The sequence below is a fragment of the Zea mays genome, chromosome 1 (assembly GCF_902167145.1).
Source record: "Zea mays cultivar B73 chromosome 1, Zm-B73-REFERENCE-NAM-5.0, whole genome shotgun sequence".
Lineage (NCBI taxonomy): Eukaryota > Viridiplantae > Streptophyta > Magnoliopsida > Poales > Poaceae > Zea > Zea mays.
In genome coordinates, this window is record NC_050096.1 from 295,722,950 (window position 1) to 295,730,277 (window position 7,328).

The following is a 7,328-nucleotide window of genomic DNA, read 5'->3' on the forward strand; positions in this document are numbered from 1 at the left end:
TAGGTGCCCTTGTAGCAAGTGTCGGAACATTAATTTCCTTGACAGGAGGACTATGTCGATACATATTTGCAAGAACGGTTATATGTCAGGCTATGAGGTGTGGGTGCACCACGGTGAGGACCCACCTCCTCGTATTGTATCGGAAGTTCAGTCACATGAAGAGGAGGACTACGATAGGATGGAAGAGATGCTTGACGATGTACGCCATGAGTTTCTAACCGTCGATTCGGAGAACCCCGGTCAACCCACCGAGTTTGAGGATCCAGCTACACCTGAGGTTCAGAAGTTCTTCGAGCTCCTTAAAGCTGCCGAAGAGCCGTTGCATGAGCACACAAAAGTGACCGTCCTTGTATTTGTGACTCGACTTATGGCTATTAAGTCTAAGTTTGCATTCTCAAACAACTGTTACAAGGAACTTTTGAACTTGATCAGTGATGTACTTCCGGAGAATCACAAGATGCCAAAGGACATGTATCAGTCTAAAAAGCTGTTATCTGGCCTCGGTATGGACTACGAAAAAATCGATGTCTATGAAAATAATTGTATGCTTTTCTGGAAGGAGACCGCAGGTGAGAAGAAGTGTACTGTATGTGGTGAGCGTAGATTCGTTGAGGTTGAAAACGACGATGGTTTGACCGTGACTACGAAGATTGCACGTAAGCAGCTTCGTTACATGCCTCTCATACCTCGGTTGAAACGTTTGTTCATCTCCAAGAATACAGCCAGACACATGAGGTGGCACAAAGAAGGGGTACGTGAGAATCCAAATGTCATGGTGCACCCAGCTGATACAGATGCATGGAAGGCACTAGATGCTTTTGATTCCAGCTTTGCTGATGAAGTGCGGAATGTCCGCTTCGGTTTGGCAACAGATGGTTTCTCACCATTCAATCTAACTGCAACGTCGTACTCATGTTGGCCCGTCTTTGCTGTTCCATACAACCTTCCACCAGCTCTTTGCATGAAATATGAATTTATTTTCTTGTGTCTTATAATACCTGGTCCGGATCATCCTGGAACAAAGATCGATGTGATGATGAGACCCCTGATTGAAGAATTGAAAATTTTGTGGGAAGGAGTCGAGGCGTACGATTGTTACAAGAAACAGAAGTTCAACCTGAGAGCCGCGTTTTTATGGTCTATTCATGATTTTATGGCTTATGGTATCTTTGCTGGATGGAGTTGTCATGGGATTTTGACATGTCCTATATGCGTTGAAGACACTTTATGCTTTCGACTAAAGTTTGGTGGAAAGATATGTTACTTCGATTGCCATAGATGTTTTTTGCCAGAGGATCACCCGTTCAGGTTCGATAGGAACGCTTTTAAAAAGGACACAATTGTGACGAGGGTGAAAGTCGCCTAGAGGGGGGGGGGGTGAATAGGGCGAAACTGAAATTTACAAATATAAACACAACTACAAGCCGGGTTAGCGTTAGTAATAAAGAAACGAGTCCGCGAGAGAGGCGCAAAACAAATCCCAAGCGAATAAGCAAGTGAGACACGGAGATTTGTTTTACCGAGGTTCGGTTCTTGCAAACCTACTCCCCATTGAGGAGGCCACAAAGGCCGGGTCTCTTTCAACCCTTCCCTCTCTCAAACGATCCACGGATCGAGTGAGCTTTCTCTTCTCAATCACTTGGAACACAAAGTTCCCACAAGGACCACCACAAGTTTGGTGTCTCTTGCCTCAATTACAAGTGAGTTTGATTGCAAAGAAGGATCAAGAAAGAAGAAAGCAATCCAAGCGCAAGAGCTCGAAAGAACAGAAGCAAATCACTCTCTCTAAGCACTATGGTGTTGTGTGGAATTTGGAGAGGATTTGATCTCTTTGGTGTGTCTAGAATTGAATGCTAGAGCTCTTGTAGTAGTTGAGAAGTGGAAAACTTGGATGCAATGAATGGTGGGGTGGTTGGGGTATTTATAGCCCCAACCACCAAACATGACCGTTGGCTGGGCTGTCTGCTCGATGGCGCACCGGACAGTCCGGTGCACACCGGACAGTCCGGTGCCCCCTGCCACGTCAACATTGCCGTTGGATTCTGACCGTTGGAGCTTCTGACTTGTGGGCCCGCCTGGGTGTCCGGTGCACACCGGACATCTACTGTTCCTTGTCCGGTGTGCCAGAATGGGCACGCCTGCCATCTGCGCGCGCAGAGCGCGCATTAAATGCGCGGCAGAGAGCCGTTGGCGCGGAGATAGCCGTTGCTCTGGAGTCGCACCGGACAGTCCGGTGCACACCGGACAGTCCGGTGAATTATAGTGGACTAGCCGTTGGAGTTTCCCGAAGCTGGCGAGTTCCTGAGGCCGACCTCCCTTGGCGCACCGGACACTGTCCGGTGTACACCGGACAGTCCGGTGAATTATAGCCGAGTCGCCTCTGGAAATTCCCGAAGGTGGCGAGTTTGAGTCTGAGTCCCCCTGGTGCACCGGACATGTCCGGTGCGCCAGACCAGGGGCGCCTTCGGTTGCCCCTTTGCTCCTTTGTTGAATCCAAAACTTGGTCTTTTTATTGGCTGAGTGTGAACCTTTTACACCTGTATAGTCTATACACTTGGGCAAACTAGTTAGTCCAAAGATTTGTGTTGGGCAATTCAACCACCAAAATTATATAGGAACTAGGTGTAACCCTAATTCCCTTTCAATCTCCCCCTTTTTGGTGATTGATGCCAACACAAACCAAAGCAAATATAGAAGTGCATAATTGAACTAGTTTGCATAATATGAGTGCAAAGGTTGCTTGGAATTGAGCCAATATAAATACTTACAAGATATGCATGGATTGTTTCTTTCTTAGATAACATTTTGGACCACGATTGCACCACATGTTTTGTTTTTGCAAATTCTTTTGTAAGTCCATTTCAAAAAATCTTTTGCAAATAGTCAAAGGTAAATGAACACGAGTTTGCAAAGCATTTTCAAGATTTGAAATTTTTCTCCCCCTGTTTCAAATGCTTTTCCTTTGACTAAACAAAACTCCCCCTAAAGGAGATCCTCCTCTTAGTGTTCAAGAGGGTTTTGATATATCATTTTTGAAATACTACTTTCTCCCCCTTTTGAACACAATAGGATACTAATTGAGAAATACTTCTTGGAAAACACTAAGTTTTTGAAATTGGTGGTGGTGCGGTCCTTTTGCTTTGGGCTCATTTCTCCCCCTTTTTGGCATGAATCGCCAAAAATGGAATCATTAGAGCCCTTAAAGTGCTATCTTCCCCTTTGGTCATAAATAAGTGAGTTAAGATTATACCAAAGGCGAAGTCCTTTTCTTTGATGCTCATTTCTCCCTAAAGAATAGAGAGTTGCTTGGAGTGATGGCGAAGTATGAGTTTACGGAGTGGAAGCCTTTTTCTTCGCCGAAGACTCCAATTCCCTTTCAATGTACCTATGACTGCTTTGAAATAGACTTTGAAAACACATTAGTCATAGCATATAAAAGAGACATGATCAAAGGTATACTTGAGTGCTATGTGTGCAAACTAGCAAAAGAAATTTCTAGAATCAAGAATATTGAGCTCATGCCTAAGTTTGGTAAAAGTTTGTTCGTCAAGAGGCTTGGTAAAGATATCGGCTAATTGATCTTTAGTATTAATGTATGCAATCTCGATATCTCCCTTTTGTTGGTGATCCCTAAGAAAATGATACCGAATGGCTATGTGCTTAGTGCGGCTATGCTCGACGGGATTGTCGGCCATTTTAATTGCACTCTCATTATCACATAGCAAAGGGACTTTGGTTAATTTGTAACCGTAGTCCCGCAGGGTTTGCCTCATCCAAAGTAGTTGCGCACAACAATGACCTGCGGCAATGTACTCGGCTTCGGCAGTGGAAAGAGCGACCGAATTTTGCTTCTTTGAAGCCCAAGACACCAAGGATCTCCCCAAGAACTGGCAAGTCCCCGATGTGCTCTTCCTATTAATCTTACACCCCGCCCAATCGGCATCCGAATAACCAATCAAATCAAATGTGGATCCCCGAGGGTACCAAAGCCCAAACTTAGGAGTATAAGCCAAGTATCTCAAGATTCGTTTTACGGCCGTAAGGTGGGATTCCTTAGGGTCGGATTGGAATCTTGCACACATGCAAACGGAAAGCATAATGTCCGGTCGAGATGCACATAAATAAAGCAATGAACCAATCATCGACCGGTATACCTTTTGATCTACGGACTTACCTCCCGTGTCGAGGTCGAGATGCCCATTGGTTCCCATGGGTGTCTTGATGGGCTTGGCATCCTTCATTCCAAACTTGCTTAGGATGTCTTGAGTGTACTTCGTTTGGCTAATGAAGGTGCCCTCTTGGAGTTGCTTTACTTGGAATCCTAAGAAATACTTCAACTCCCCCATCATAGACATCTCGAATTTCTGTGTCATAATCCTACTAAACTCTTCACATGTAGACTCGTTAGTAGACCCAAATATAATATCATCAACATAAATTTGGCATACAAACAAGTCATTTTCAAGAGTTTTAGTAAAGAGTGTAGGATCGGCTTTTCCGACTTTGAAGCCATTAGCAATGAGGAAATCTCTAAGGCATTCATACCATGCTCTTGGGGCTTGCTTGAGCCCATAAAGCGCCTTAGAGAGCCTATAGACATGGTTAGGGTACTCACTGTCTTCAAAGCCGGGAGGTTGCTCAACGTAGACCTCTTCCTTGATTGGTCCATTGAGGAAGGCACTTTTCACGTCCATTTGATAAAGCTTAAAGCCATGGTAAGTAGCATAGGCTAATAATATGCGAATTGACTCAAGCCTAGCTACGGGTGCATAGGTTTCACCGAAATCCAAACCTTCGACTAGGGAGTATCCCTTGGCCACAAGTCGAGCTTTGTTCCTTGTCACCACACCATGCTCATCTTGCTTGTTGCGGAAGACCCATTTGGTTCCTACAACATTTTGGTTAGGACGTGGAACTAAATGCCATACCTCATTTCTAGTGAAGTTGTTGAGCTCCTCTTGCATTGCCACCACCCAATCCGAATCTTGTAGTGCTTCCTCTACCCTGTGTGGCTCAATAGAGGAAACAAACGAATAATTTCACAGAAATGTGCAACACGAGATCTAGTAGTTACCCCCTTATGAATGTCGCCGAGGATGGTGTCGACGGGGTGATCTCGTTGGATTGCTTGGTGGACTCTTGGGTGTGGCGGCCTTTGCTCTTCATTCTCCTTGTCTTGATCATTTGCATCTCCCCCTTGATCATTGCCGTCATCTTGAGGTGGCTCATTTGCTTGATCTTCTACTTCATCAACTTGAGCTTCATTCTCATTTTGAGTTGGTGGAGATGCTAGCGTGGAGGAGGATGGTTGATCTTGTGCATGTGGAGGCTCTTCGGATTCCTTAGGACACACATCCCCAATGGACATGTTCATTAGTGCTATGCATGGAGCCTGTTCTTCACCTGTCTCATCAAGATCAACTTGCTCTACTTGAGAGCCGTTAGTCTCATCAAACACAACGTCACAAGAAACTTCAACAAGTCCTGAGGACTTGTTAAAGACTCTATATGCCCTTGTGTTTGAGTCATATCCTAGTAAAAAGCCTTCTACAGTTTTAGGTGCAAACTTAGATTTTCTACCTCTCTTAACAAGAATAAAGCATTTGCTACCAAAAACTCTAAAATATGAAACATTTGGCTTTTTACCGGTTAGGAGTTCATAGGATGTCTTCTTGAGGATTCGGTGAAGATATAACCGGTTGATGGCGTAGCAAGCGGTGTTGACCGCCTCGGCCCAAAACCGGTCCGGTGTCTTGTACTCATCAAGCATGGTTCTTGCCATGTCCAATAGAGTTCGATTCTTCCTCTCCACTACACCATTTTGTTGTGGAGTGTAGGGAGAAGAGAACTCATGCTTGATGCCCTCCTCCTCAAGAAAGCCTTCAATTTGAGAGTTCTTGAACTCCGTCCCGTTGTCGCTTCTTATTTTCTTGATCCTTAAGCCGAACTCATTTTGAGCCCGTCTCAAGAATCCCTTTAAGGTCTCTTGGGTTTGAGATTTTTCCTGTAAAAAGAATACCCAAGTGAAGCGAGAATAATCATCCACTATTACAAGACAATACTTACTCCCGCCGATGCTTATGTAAGCAATCGGGCCGAATAGATCCATGTGGAGTAGCTCAAGTGGCCTGTCGGTCGTCATGATGTTCTTGTGTGGATGTTGGGTTCCAACTTGCTTCCCGGCTTGACATGCGCTACAAATCCTGTCTTTCTCAAAATGAACATTTGTTAATCCTAAAATGTGTTCTCCCTTTAGAAGCTTGTGAAGATTCTTCATCCTAACATGGGCTAGTCGACGGTGCCAGAGCCAACCCATGTTAGTCTTAGCAATTAAGCAAGTGTCGAGTTCAGCTCTATCAAAATCTACCAAGTATAGCTGACCCTCTAACACTCCCTTAAATGCTATTGAATCATCACTTCTTCTAAAGACAGTGACACCTACATCAGTGAATAGACAGTTGTAGCCCATTTGACATAATTGAGAAACGGAAAGCAAATTGTAATCTAAAGAATCTACAAGAAAAACATTGGAAATGGTATGGTCAGGTGATATAGCAATTTTACCCAATCCTTTGACCAAACCTTGATTTCCATCCCCGAATGTGATAGCTCGTTGGGGATCTTGGTTTTTCTCATATGAGGAGAACATCCTTTTCTCCCCTGTCATGTGGTTTGTGCACCCGCTGTCGAGTATCCAACTTGAGCCCCCGGATGCATAAACCTACAAAACAAATTTAGTTCTTGACTTTAGGTACCCAAACTGTTTTGGGTCCTTTGGCATTAGAAACAAGAACTTTGGGTACCCAAACACAAGTCTTTGACCCCTTGTGTTTGCCCCCAACAAACTTGGCAACGACCTTGCCGGATTTGTTAGTCAAAACATAGGATGCATCAAAAGTTTTAAATGAAATGCTATGTTCATTTGATGCATTAGAAATTTTCTTCTTAGGCAACTTAGCATGGGTTGGTTGCCTAGGACTAGATGTCTCACCCTTATACATATAAGCATGATTAGGGCCAGAGTGAGACTTCCTAGAATGAATCTTCCTAATTTTGTCCTCGGGATAACCGGCAGGGTATAAAATGTAACCCTCGTTATCCTGAGGCATGGGAGCCTTGCCCTTAACAAAATTTGACAATCTTTTAGGAGGGGCACTTAGTTTGACATTGTCTCCCCTTAGGTAGCCAATGCCATCCTTAATGCCAGGGCGTCTCCCATTATAAAGCATGCTACGAGCAAATTTAAATTTCTCATTTTCTAAGTTGTGCTCGGCAATTTTAGCATCTAGTTTTGCTATATGATCATTTTGTTGTTTAATTAAAGCCAT